Raw genomic sequence first — 13,122 nt, 5'->3', positions numbered from 1 at the left:
CAATATGTGTTTCTCAAGTTGAGTAGTGGATACAAAAAGGTGTTTGCTTATTCTTTAAACCATACATGAAAGTCATACCTTTTTCTGTGTCCATAACAAAATTTTAAAAACTAGTACAGTAAAACAAAAAAATGTTTAAGATACTTCATCAAGTTCAGTTAATCTATCCTGTCCTTTGACTTCTACATATTTTGCCAGTTAACATACAAAGTATTTTCCTTCTGCCTTCACTGCCTTTTTAGGATGGCCACTATTTATATTGTTTAACTTTCTAATAGTCTAAATTGTTAGTGAATTTACCTCAACCTTAGACTGACCTGAGAATACTTGATAGAGTAAAGGAAACCAAGGGATTAAAAATAAATTTAGAACACCTGAGACTTGAATTCTCAGTTCTGTTTTATTTAGTATCTATACTTTGCTGTTTTTCCTAAGTATCCTGGGCCGTCATATTTTACCTATAGGCTCCATCTTATAATCTATATTTTGCTGTTTTTCCGAGGTATCTTGGGCCTTCATATTTTACCTATAGGCTCTATCTTATAATTCAGGATGGCTACCTCAATGTGATGAAAAACACTCATCTCACTCATAGTATGTTGGGCTTGCCAAACTCCAGGCTGATAGCAGGTCAGCAGTTATATCTGAACTCAGCTTCTCCAAAATTCATTGTAGTGCCTCACAGATGCAATAGAAAATAAAGCACAAATATCAATAGTATTCCTGTATACCAATAATGAACCCACCTACAAGGAAATTAGAAAAATGATACTTTCACAATAGCTTCAAGAAAAACATTTAACAATTAACCTAACAAATGAAAGAACACTATTATGAAAGATTACAGTACTATGAAAAAAGGGATGAAACAGTATTAGAAAATGGAAAGACATCCCTATTCCTGGATAAGCAGAGGCAACACTGTCAAAATGACCATACTTCCAAAACTGGCATAGAGATTAAATGAACTCTCAATCAAAATACCAAAAGCATTCATCACAGAATTACAGAAATCAGTCCTAAAATTCATATGGCAACAGAAGAGATCCAGAATAGCAAATGCAATTCTGGCCTATAAAAGCAAAGCAGGAGGCATCACAACTCTGGATTTCCAGTATATTACAAAGCTACCCTGATAAAAACAGTACAAAACCAGTCATATAGCTCAATGGAACAGAACAGAGGATATAGAAACAACCCCAAGCATATTCAGCCATCTTATCTTTGACAAAGGGGCCAAAAACATATGCTGAAGAAAAGATACTTCTTTGGCAAATGGTTCTAAGTAAATTGACTATATACATGCCGAAGACTGAATCTAGATCCGTATCTCTCATACTAAATTAAAATCAAAATGGATCAAATATAAATATTAAATCTGAAATATAATCTGCCGGAAGATAAAGATAGGTAAAACTCTTGATGACTAAGCATAAGCCAGAACCCCTATTGCTTCAGAAATTACATTTTTAAAAATCAATGGGATTATATCCAATTAAAATGTTTCAGCACAGGTGAAATGACAATCCAGAAAATGGGGAAAAAAATTGCCAACTACTCCTCAGAGAATATATATCTAGAATAAAGAACTCAAAAAAAAAATAAATTAGAACCCCTCCCCCAAAAGACTGAATCAAAAAACAGGAGATGGACATGAATAGACAATTCTCAGAAGTAGTACAAATGGCTAATACATGAAAGAATGTTCAACATCTCCAGCTGTTAGAGAATTGCTAATTAAAACAAGACTGATATTTCATCTTCTCCAGAAAGAATGGCTTTCATCAAGAAATCAAATAATAAATGCTAGCAAAGCAGTGGGAAGAAAGATCCCTTCCTACATTTTTGGTGGGTATGGAGACTACTCAAAAAACTTAAACTAGAAATTCTTTTGATCCAGCTATTCCCCTTCTAGGTGTTTTCCCCAAAGAGCTGAAGTCATTATATTACAGTGATACAAGAATACCCACATTTACAGCAGCATAATTTATAATAGCTAAATCTTAGAAACAACCCATATGTCCATCAGCAGATGAACGGATAAAGAAAATGTGGTGTTATACACAAAGAAGGACTACTCTGCTATGAAGGATAAATTTGAGTCATTTGTAGGAAAACGGATGTACCTCAAGACTATAATGCTAAGTGAAATAAATCAGACCCACAAGCACGGCTTCTCTTCAATGAGAAATCCAAAAGAGGGAGAGATGGGAAAAAGGAGGGGAAAGAGATGTAAAAAGAATGAAGATGTGTTATCTACATGTATCAACTCTCCATGATAAATGTAATCATTATATACTGCAAACATGTACCAATAAAAAGAAAAATATAAAAAATCTGTTAATGTTTCTCATATTTAAGGGAATTTCAAAACTTGCTTTCTAAATGTGAACCTACAGAAAAAAAGAAATAGTGGAGGAAAATACATAGACACAAAAATATACATAAAGATATATACACAAAATTGTACATTCCAACAGTGTTCATAATACCAACAAAAGAATTAATCAAAATTTCCTTAATGTGTGTCTGGTTGAATATATTATGGCATATCTACTTAGCTGTTAGAAAGAATGAGGTAGACTTGTTTTGATATGGAAAGATGTCCATGACACATTTTAAAGACATAATTTATATGTACACAGATTCACATTATTATACAAATTAGCATGTTACTCAGAAGTTTAAAAATTGACCCAGGTGTAGTCACACACAGCTGTAATCCCAGCACCAATGGAGGCTGAACCAGGAGTCTGAATCCTGCCTGGGCAACTTAGGAAGACTCTGTCCCAAAATTTTAAAGTAAATAAAATGGGCATGTAGCTCAGTGGTAAAGTGCCCTTGGGCACCATATTTATTCATAAGTTGTCAATTTCTAGAAAGTATAAAAAAAATCAAAAAGCAGATCAGTATGTATCATAATAGCACACTGCCATTTGATGTCATGAATCTACTTCTCTGTATCAGTTTTTACTATTAGCAAAATGATTAATAAAAAAAATATGAGTTAAGTATACAGTTCTTTTTTTTTCCTAAGGGGATCCTTATTTCAAAATAATCAAGTAAATTTATTAATAGTGTTAGGTGAATACTTGGAAAAATACAAAACACGGGAAAAGGTTTGGTATTTTATAACATTTTGCTACCCATCTCCCCTTTTAAATTAGGCATAATATGCTACTATATTTTCATAAACCTTCTATGTTATTTAGCTTTCAAAGACAGCTCCCTGATTTTTTTTTTGGTACCGGGGATTGAACTCAGGACCTTGTGCTTGTGAGGCAGGTGGCGGCACCGAGCTAAATCCCCAGCCCGACAGCTCCCTGATATTAAGCCTGTGCCAATTAGATTTTTTTCAAAGATAAAAATAAGGAAAATAACTATTTGTTAAAAAGTTGAAAGATGTAGAGTTTTTTTTAAAAGTTGATTTAAACTTAAAGATCACAGGGAGCCAAAAAAAATTCTCATATTTGACACACAAGGACTGAGGGGAAAGAAACTGACAGAGCATTCCTTTCTCACAAATGCACTTAGAAGCAAAGATGGTTAAGAGAGAGGATTTTGAGTAAATTCTCATAAGGACACAACACAGGGCCTAGCAGAACTAGGGCATTAAGGGTGTCTCCTTACTTCTTGTAACCATTCATTACATCACACCTATTGCGCTTCTCCATGTGACCTCTTTATGTGCCCATGTTTCCCCATGCTCATGACAGAAAACAGGAGAAAAGCAGGGCAGACACAGTGGGCCTATGTGAGGAGCAAGATTCCACTTGCCCAGCTGCTTGTGACTTTATTCTTAGGTAACTGAGGATGATGTGGAATACTTATTTGGGTATTGTGGGCTTTTCCTCATATTATCAAGATTCCCAGTCTCATAATTACCTCCTTGGTGACAGAATTTATTGGCATTTTTGTTGTGCTTCTTAGAGCAGTGGTTTCAAACATGAGTGATCACCCAAATTTTCCAAGGAGATTCTAAAACCATTCTTGGGCTGTACTCCTATGACAAATGGGGGTAGAGATAGGCAAGAAAAATACCTATTTTTCTTTGTGCACACTAGAAAGAGCTTTGTATCAGTAGCTCAATTCATGACACTAGTCTTGACTAATCCACTATCTGTGACTTATGGCAGATACGTATTAGGGTTTAGAAAAGGTACAGTGGGGGACTGGAAATGAAGAATGGAGGAGGGAGAAAACAAAGTAGCTGCTGTTCTATGGAAGACATGGTACGATTCCTGTGTATGTGAAATAGTTGTGATTTGAGGTACATTTGGAGGGCTCTTCTGCCTCAACGTATCTAGCTTTCTACTAATCCCTGAAATTCCATCATTATGATGGCATTCTTTCCTTAAGGTGTATCATTTGTTAAAATGGAAATAGCCCTCAGTATCCAACTGTTAACTTTCACTGATAAAGTGCAAATTCATTTGCCACTAAAATGAAGATTTGTGGAGGACACCACACCCTTCATTTTGGCAGAAAGGAAGGGGTGCCAAGAAAAAGGTTATGATTCAAATATGGTGGATTTTGTATCTTGCTTCAGGCTACGCTTAGGACAACATCTGTGGGACTCTGTGTCCTGAATGAGATCTGACACACAGGACATGCTAATTTGCATAAGGAACAACCATCTAATTATGCACTGTCCCTTCTCCCACACTAGCTTTACTGTTCTCTGACCTTCTGGTACACTTTTCAGTACCTACTTTATTTAACTGTTTCTCAATTATGTCATATATCTGTATCATGGCTCCCTAGGTAGGTGCCAGCTCCTTGGAGATAAAGAAGAACATGGTCTCTGACCAGGTGTAGTGATACCTGCATATAATCCCAGAATTCTGAGAAGCTGAAGCAGGAAGATCACAGTCTGGATAACTTAGCAAGACCCTGTCTCAAAATAAACAAAGAAAAAAAGAGAGGAAGGGAGGGCGGGCGGGCGGTGAAGATCCTGAGTTCAATCCCCAGTACCACACACACACAGATTATTTTCTACCTCTGAGCACCTATGCAATGTAGAAAGATCCTCAGTAATATACTGATACATCCTATTATTAGTAGGTAACAGGAAGAAATCCTTTTTACTGTGTTTTCTTTATGACCTTTCATTTCTGAGTGCTTAACCCTACTTGCTTCTCAAGTTTTTTCTTCTTTAAAATCAACTACCCTTCCCAAATTAAGAATCTTTTGTCACCAGTCAATTTTTGTGGGTTTTACAAAAATGTATTGACATGAAAATACTATTGAATGTTTTGGGAAAATATCCTTGTTTTCCAAATGTTTGGAGAAGCTGAATTTTCTCTTGGCTTATGGTTGAAAATGGTCTTTGTAAAGAATGAAATTGAAAATATGGATTAAAAAAGCAAAGACTAAAATCTATAAAAGCCAAATGTAATCTAAGTTTTACAAGAAATTAACTAAGGTCTTCTCTACCAAATATTGTTATTTAAGCACTGTAAAACATTTTATTTTTTCATTAATAAAAAACTGTACCCAAACTTACTTTTCTTAAAATAATGTGTAATTATTATGCATAGAAGGTAGCTAAGGCACAGGAAAATGAACTTGTTTATGTTGATGGAAATAGCTAATGTCAGACAAGGTTCAGTCCGAGTTTCCAGTTCTTTGAGAATATTTACCTGGTACTTCTCCTAAGACAGGTATTGAAAACTCTAGTTAGTATTTCTCGTTATCTAGATTCTGAGATATCTGGTCCTCTGTATGCATTAAATGAATCCAGTTTTACCCTTATGTGTATGTTACTGTTTCTTTTTTTTCTTACTAGTAGGATGGGTTTATTTTATTTTTTAGGATGGAGAGATTTAAATGTCTAGTCTCCACTTAATATGAGACTTTTAGCACAGGAAAATGAAATTGATGAGATTTCATTGCTGGGTGACCCTTTTAACTTCTAAAAAAGTCAACTTTCAACTGGTAATGTGGGAGGGATGATATTGTTCTTTTTTCTATCTTATGTAATGTACCTATATGCTCCTCCAAAGCCTTATGTGCTCACAGGTGGGACTTTTTGGAGGTGGCTGGATCTAGGGTTGGTGATACCTGGATTAAGGGTGTGTGGTCCTGGATGAGTCCACTAATTAGTTTAGCATAGTTCTGGGTGTGGATAATGGGAAGGCCCACCCTCGTTGTGAATGGCATTAAACAAAAGCCCTGTAACCTGGATGGAATAAAAGGGAAAGGAAGGGTTGCTGCTGCTTTGCTGCCTCCTACCTACTCTGTCATGGACAATTTTTTTTTTTTGGTACCAGGGATCGAACTCAGGTCCTTGCACTTGCAAAACAGGCAGCAAAACCACTAAGCTAAATCCCTGGTCTGTCATGGACTATTTCTAAGATGCCCCTCTGCCATGCCCCCTGCCTTGGAGTCTGCACACTATGAACTGAAACCTCTACAAATTGTGAGCCAAAATAAACCTTTCTTTCTTTAACTTGTGGGTGTCAGGTTATTTTGTCTCAGCAATGAGAAAAGTCACCAAGACATGCAGTATCTAATTTTTAGAAGTGATAATTTCCAGATTGGTGTGAAGGGACCAAGTGTGTCTAAGATGGATTAGAATTCCTTTAAAAAAAATTTAGATTTGGACTGTGTTAATATTATTTTCATCTCATGAATCACAGGGAATCCTACCCAAAGAAACAAAACCTATGCATCTGTATCTCTTAATGAGTCTCAGCCTTTCTTTTCCTGTAGGAAAATAATCTCAGTGAGTGATCACTTCATTTTAGGCCACAGTCAAATATTCTTCTTCCCTTTCTTTATGTATTTTTTCTTCCTTTTTTAATTCAAGGCAGTCATTGAACTTTATATCTTGAATGTGGGAGTGAGAGATTTGTAAGAAAAAGAGCAATTATTTAAGTACTTTGCAGAGACCTAGCCGTTTCTTGATAATACATAGAAAATCTGAGGTTTAGCTAAGTCAACCATTATATACTGACTACCAGGGAAGATTAGTTGACTTGTACAGAAATGCACAAATAAATAATAGAACTAAGAATATGAACTTTAGTTGGTCTCAAAGTTCTAAGTTCTTATCCTTTTTCCTTTTTTTTTTTTTTTTTTCTTTTGGTACCAGGGATCGAACTCGGGACCTTGCACCTGCAAGGCAAGTGCCGGAACCACTGAGCTAAATCCCTGGCCTGTTCTTATCCTTTTTACCACAATGGTTCTGATTTTCCATCCCAGGTAAGTTGCAAGAAGATTTAAAATGTCACAAACTGAAGGATCAGAATTTCAAATACCCCTAATTCTTGTTATTATTGTTGACAGACTGGAAAAACCACCCTCCTTATGGTCATGCCTCTTTGCAGTGTAAATCTGCAGTTTCTTCACTTCCTAAATCTAGAGCCTGTGATTTGTTTTGATCAATAAAATGCGGTCAATATTGAGTTGCTGCAAGCCTAGAACTTGTTTTTGCCTGCTGCTCCTGGTTCATTTGGAGCTCTACTGCTAAAAAAGCTCAGGACAGCCTGCTGGATGATGAGACCTGGCTATTACTCTTCACTGCTATAGCAAACCCGCCAGCTGATCACAGAATGCTGATTGAACCAAGCTGAAGTCAGTTGAGCCTGGATGGATTAGAACCGTCCAACTCATCTTTACTCATGAGGAATATTAAATGATTATTATTTGAAAGTCTTTAAATTTTGAGATAGTCTGTTACAGAGCAATAGTAACTGATACAGCTATCAAGTAAATCTACTTTGACCAAGCAGAAAAAAAAAAACCAAGAGATTGATTCTAAAAGACACAAATGGAAAAATTTGTTTATACTAAAATAAATGCTTAACAAATCCTTATTTAACTTATATTCACAAAATAAGACTGAAACATGTGACTTGATCCACTCAAGAATTTGCAAATTGCACTGGTCTCTATAGTAAGTTCAGATATGAACATGAGCAATTACATATTTAAAAATCTCTATCAAGAAAGCAGTCTTTCTTCTTGATGTCTTGTATGACCTATATTGATTATTTAAGAATATATTATTTAATGTTCATGAGCTTCTGTAGTTTCTGTGATAATTTGCTTTTAATTTCTAGTTCCATTCTGCTGTCCTAATACTTACAGATTATTTCAGCTCTTTTGTATTTAACCGGATTTTATGATTTAAAATGTGATCTAGGCCCTACCGAGGTCCCCAGTTGCCAAGAACATGCCACATCAGCCCACTGCAGACAAGCAGGTCTGTGCATGCCCTACCGAGGTCTTAAGTCCCGCGGAAGATGCCAAATCACCCCGCTGCAGACCAGCAGCCACCTGGTTCCACACTACAAAGATGCAGAGGACACCAGACCACCAGACCAAGGTACTGAGTCCCGCTGCTCCCAGCCCAGAGGTAGGGGCTTCTGAGCAGCCATCCCACTGCTCCTGGTCCAGAGGAAGGGGCTTCCCAGTCACCATCCGTCCCGCTGCTCCCAGCCCAGAATAAAGGGCTTTTGGGCCACCTTCTGTCCTGTTGCTCCTGGCCCAGAGGAAGGGGCTTCCAGGCCACCATCCCTCCTACCACTCCCGTCCCAGAGGTAGGGGCTTCTGAGCCACCATCCCACTGCTCCTGGTCCAGAGGAAGGGGCTTCCCGGCCACCATCCCTCCTGCTGCTCCCAGCCCACAGGAAAGGGCTTTTGGGCCACCATCCCTACCGCTGCTCCCGGCCCCTGTCCACCTCTCCCAGCTCAGAGGAAGTAATCTGTGCAGGCGCTAACAGCCCCCCTGCCCCAGTCGAAATGAGAAAACAGGTAAATAAGTCTCAAAACCAGACTTCCAGATCATCTACAGCAACCCCAAAGGGAAATGAGATGGAACACTCTGATACTCAACCACCTGGACCCGCTGAACTGGCAACAAAAGGGGATCGGGAAAAAATGAAATCAGAAATAATTTCTCAGATAACAGGAGAAATCGTGCCCCTAGTGCAAGACATGTTTAATAAATCTAGAGAGGAGCTGAGGAACATGATGGAATCCCAACATAAGAAACAAATGGAATCCATAAAACAGATGCAAATAGATTTCCAGGACATGAAAAACTCCATTGAAAGTCTACTCAGCAGAATGAGCCAATAAGAGGACAGAATTTCAGATACAGAAGATAAGATTGCAGTTAGTGACCAGGAAAAGAAAAATTGCTTCAAAATTATAAGGGAACATGAGAAATCAATCCAGCAGCTGCTAGATGATGCAAAGAAGAATAACATAAGACTGACTGGCTCAATGAAGAAACAGGAGAGTGGAGATGACATAAAAAATCTCTTCACAGAAATAATGGCAGAACACTTCCCAAGCAGGGGAAAAGAGCTTGACATACAGATAAGTGAGGCATATAGGACTCCAAATAGCCTTGATCAAAAAAAATCTACACATAGGCATATAATTGTTAAGATTCCAGAAACACAACAGAAGAACAAAGTTCTCCAAGCAGTCAGAGAAAAGAAACAAATCACATACAAAGGAAAGCCCATTAGAATCACAGCAGACTTCTCAACACAAACCATCAAGGCAAGAAAGAGCTTGGAGTGACATATTCCAAGCCCTAAAAGAAAACAGCCTCCAACCCAGATTGATGTACCCTGCAACACTATCTTTCAAAATTGATGGAGAAATAAGATACTTTCATGACAAAGAGCACCTTAGGAACTTCGTGAATACCAAACCAGCACTCCAAAGAATTTTACACAATATCCTAGGAACAGACATTGAGGATCACAACCCCAGGAAGCAAAGCAGAATGAACCCATCTGGCATGACAAGAAATTAAATGGAAAGGGGGAAAACCCAACAAAAACAAAAAAGTCATGGCAATGACAAGTCAGTACGTTTCAGTTATAACCATCAATGTTAATGGTCTCAATTCACCAATCAAAAGAAATAGACTGGCAGAATGGGTCAAGAAGCAAAATCCAACAATATGCTGCATACAAGAAACACACTTCATTCAAAAGGAAATTCATAGACTGAAAGTTAAAGGGTGGAAAACAATACTGCATGCGACAGGAACCTGAAAAAAAGCAGGACTAGCTATCCTCTTGGCAGATCAAGTAGATTTCAAACCAACACTGATTAAGAGAGATGAAGAAGGACACTACATCCTTGTAAAGGGAACAATCCAAGAGGAAGAGATGACAATCATAAATATCTATGTACCGAACACTAGTGCACCCAACTATATAAAACAAATACTAACAGACATGAAAAGTCATATATGCACTAATACAATTATAGTGGGGGACCTCAACACCCCACTGTCACAAATAGATAGATCAACTAGACTAAAAATAAATAATGAAATACCAGAACTCAATCGAACTCTTGAACAAATGAACTTAACAGATGTTTACAGACTCTTCCACCCCACAAAATCAGAATACACATTCTTCTCAGCTGCACATGGGTCATTCTCCAAAATAGACCACATACTCACACATAGAACATGTTTAAGGAAGTGCAAAGGAACTGAAGTTATGCCCTGTACATTATCAGACCCTAGTGCAATGAAATTGGAGATCCATAGCAAAAGAAACTCAAAAAATTTCATAAATATGTGGAAATTGAACAACACACTTCTGAATAACCAATGGGTCACAGAGGAAATTAAAGAAGATATCAGACAGTTCCTTGAATTAAATGACAATGACAATACAACATATCGGAATCTATGGCACACAATGAAAACTGTCTTACGAGGGAAATTCATAGCAGTCAATACACATATTAGGAAAACAGAACGATCCCAATTAAACAACCTGATGCTGCACCTCAAGTTTCTAGACAAAGAAGAGCAGGACAACCCCAAAGCTCATACAAGGGAGGAAATTATAAAGATCAGAGGAGAAATCAATGCAATGGAGACTAAGAGAATGATACAAAGAATCAATGAAGCCAAGAGTTGGTTCTTTGAAAGAATCGACAAAATTGACAAACCTTTAGCCAACTTTGTCAGAAAAAGGAAAGAAAAGGCCCAAATCCATGCAATTAGGAATGAAAAGGGTGAAACTACAACAGACCCAGCAGAAATCCAGAGGATCATCACTACCTACTTCCAGAACCTATACGCCAATAAGATGGACAACACACAAGAAATGGACAGATTCCTAGACACATACGAATTACCGAAGTTGAATGAAGAAGACCTAAAAATTCTGAACAACCCAATATCAACCAATGAAATTGAAAATGTAATTAAAAACTTATCAACTAAGGAAAGCCTGGGACCTGATGGCTTCACTGCTGAATTCTACAAGACATTTAGAGAGGAACTGCTGCCACTACTGTTTAAACTCTTCAATGAAATTGAAAGGGAAGCAATCCTCCCAAATTCATTCCTGGAAGCAAGCATCACCTTGATCCCCAAAGCAGAGAAAGACCCAACTGAAAAAGAGAACTCTAGGCCAATCTCACTAATGAACACAGATGCAAAAATCCTTAATAAGATACTGGCAAACAGAATGCAGAAGATCATCAAGAAGATCATACACCCTGATCAAGTGGGATTCATCCCCAAGAATGCAGGGATGGTTCAATATACGAAAATCAATTAATGTAACACACTATATCAATAGAGCCAAGGACAAAAACCATATGATTATCTCCATAGATGCAGAAAAAGCATTTGACAAAATCCAACATGCATGTATGATAAAAACCCTACAAAAAATTGGAATAGATGGTCTCTACCTCAAACTGATAGAAGCCATCTATGAAAAACCAACAGCCAATATCATACTAAATGGTCAAAAACTGAAATCCTTCACACTAAAATCAGGAACAAGACAAGGATGTCCACTATCACCACTCTTGTTCAATATAGTTCTGGAAACATTAGCCATGGCAATTAGACAAGAGAAAGAAATAAAAGGAATAAAGATAGGTAATGAAGAAGTCAAATTGTCATTATTTGCTGATGACATGATACTCTATATAGAAGACCCCAAGAACTCCACCAAAAGTCTTCTAGACTTAATAACCAAATTCACTCAAGTAGCTAGTTACAAGGTCAACACACAAAAATCAATAGCTTTCCTCTACACAAATGACAGAATCACTGAGAGAGAAATAGGGCAAATAATTCCTTTCACAATAGCATCCAAAAAACGGAAATACCTAGGAATCATCCTAATGAAAGAAATCAAAGACCTCTTCTCTGAAAACTATGGCATTCTGAAAAGAGAGACTGAAGATGATAGCAGAAAATGGACAGACATCCCCTGCTCCTGGGTAGGAAGGATTAATATAGTGAAAGTGGCCATACTTCCAAAACTGGTATATAGATTTAATGCAATTCCAATTGAGATCCCAGCAGCATACTTCATAGACCTTGAGAAAACAATCCAAAAATTCATTTGGAACAAGAAGAGACCCAGAATAGCAAAAGCAATTCTAGGTTACAGAGACATGGCAGGGGGTATCACAATCCCCAACCTGCAACTCTACTACAAAGCTACTGTGATAAAAACAGCATGGTACTGGCAAAGAAACAGACTTGAGGACCAGTGGAACAGATTAGAAGATGCAGAAACAACGCCAGACACACTCAGCCATCTCATCTTCGATAAAGGAGCCAAACACCCTCACTGGAGGAAAGATAGCCTCTTTAATAAATGGTGCTGGAAAAACTGGGCTTCAACTTGCCAAAGATTAAAACTATACCTGTATCTCTCACCATGCCCTAAACTAAAATCAAAATGGATTAAAGATCTAAATATTAAAATAGAAACTCTGAACCAGTTGGAACAGAGGTTAGGTAGAACCATTGAAGACATCGGTGTAGGAAAAGATTTTATGAACAAAACCTCAGTTGCCCATGAACTAGCACAAACAATCAACAAGTGGGATCTCTTCTTATTAAAAGGCTTCTGCACAGCAAGAGAAACCACCAGCAGTGTGAAGAGACAACCCACAGTGTGGGAAAAAATCTTCACCTGCTCTTCCTCAGACAAAGGTCTACTATCTCGAATCTATAAAGAACTTAAAAAGATCAGACCTCCCAAATCTAAAGACCCAGTCCAAAAATGGGCATCTGAAATGAACAGACATTTCTCAGACAAAGAAGTAGAAATAGCAAATAAATACATGAAAAAATGTTCAACATCACTGGCCACTGGA

The 13,122-nt window shown here is 37.5% G+C and overlaps 1 protein-coding gene and 1 long non-coding RNA gene across 24 annotated transcripts in view; one reads left to right on the top strand and one right to left on the bottom strand.

Moving 5' to 3' along the window:
- Nr3c1 (nuclear receptor subfamily 3 group C member 1) overlaps positions 1-13,122 on the bottom strand; it is a 107,960-nt gene that overhangs the window by 69,578 nt on the left and 25,260 nt on the right. The gene's annotated exons all lie outside the window — the stretch shown is intronic.
- The window catches only part of LOC110351095 (uncharacterized), a 48,046-nt gene that overhangs the window by 26,442 nt on the left and 8,482 nt on the right, over positions 1-13,122 (top strand). For both annotated transcript variants that reach the window (XR_002398136.2, XR_015438797.1), the window contains exons 2-3: positions 7,097-7,206; positions 8,150-8,332. This is a non-coding gene — a long non-coding RNA (uncharacterized LOC110351095). The remainder of the gene's footprint in view (positions 1-7,096; positions 7,207-8,149; positions 8,333-13,122) is intronic.

The sequence above is a fragment of the Heterocephalus glaber genome, unplaced genomic scaffold, assembly GCF_053883595.1.
Source record: "Heterocephalus glaber isolate CG9 unplaced genomic scaffold, H.glaber_assembly_v1.0 deba00001463, whole genome shotgun sequence".
In the NCBI taxonomy this organism is placed as follows: Eukaryota; Metazoa; Chordata; class Mammalia; order Rodentia; family Bathyergidae; genus Heterocephalus; species Heterocephalus glaber.
This window is presented reverse-complemented; position numbering and strand designations above follow the sequence as displayed.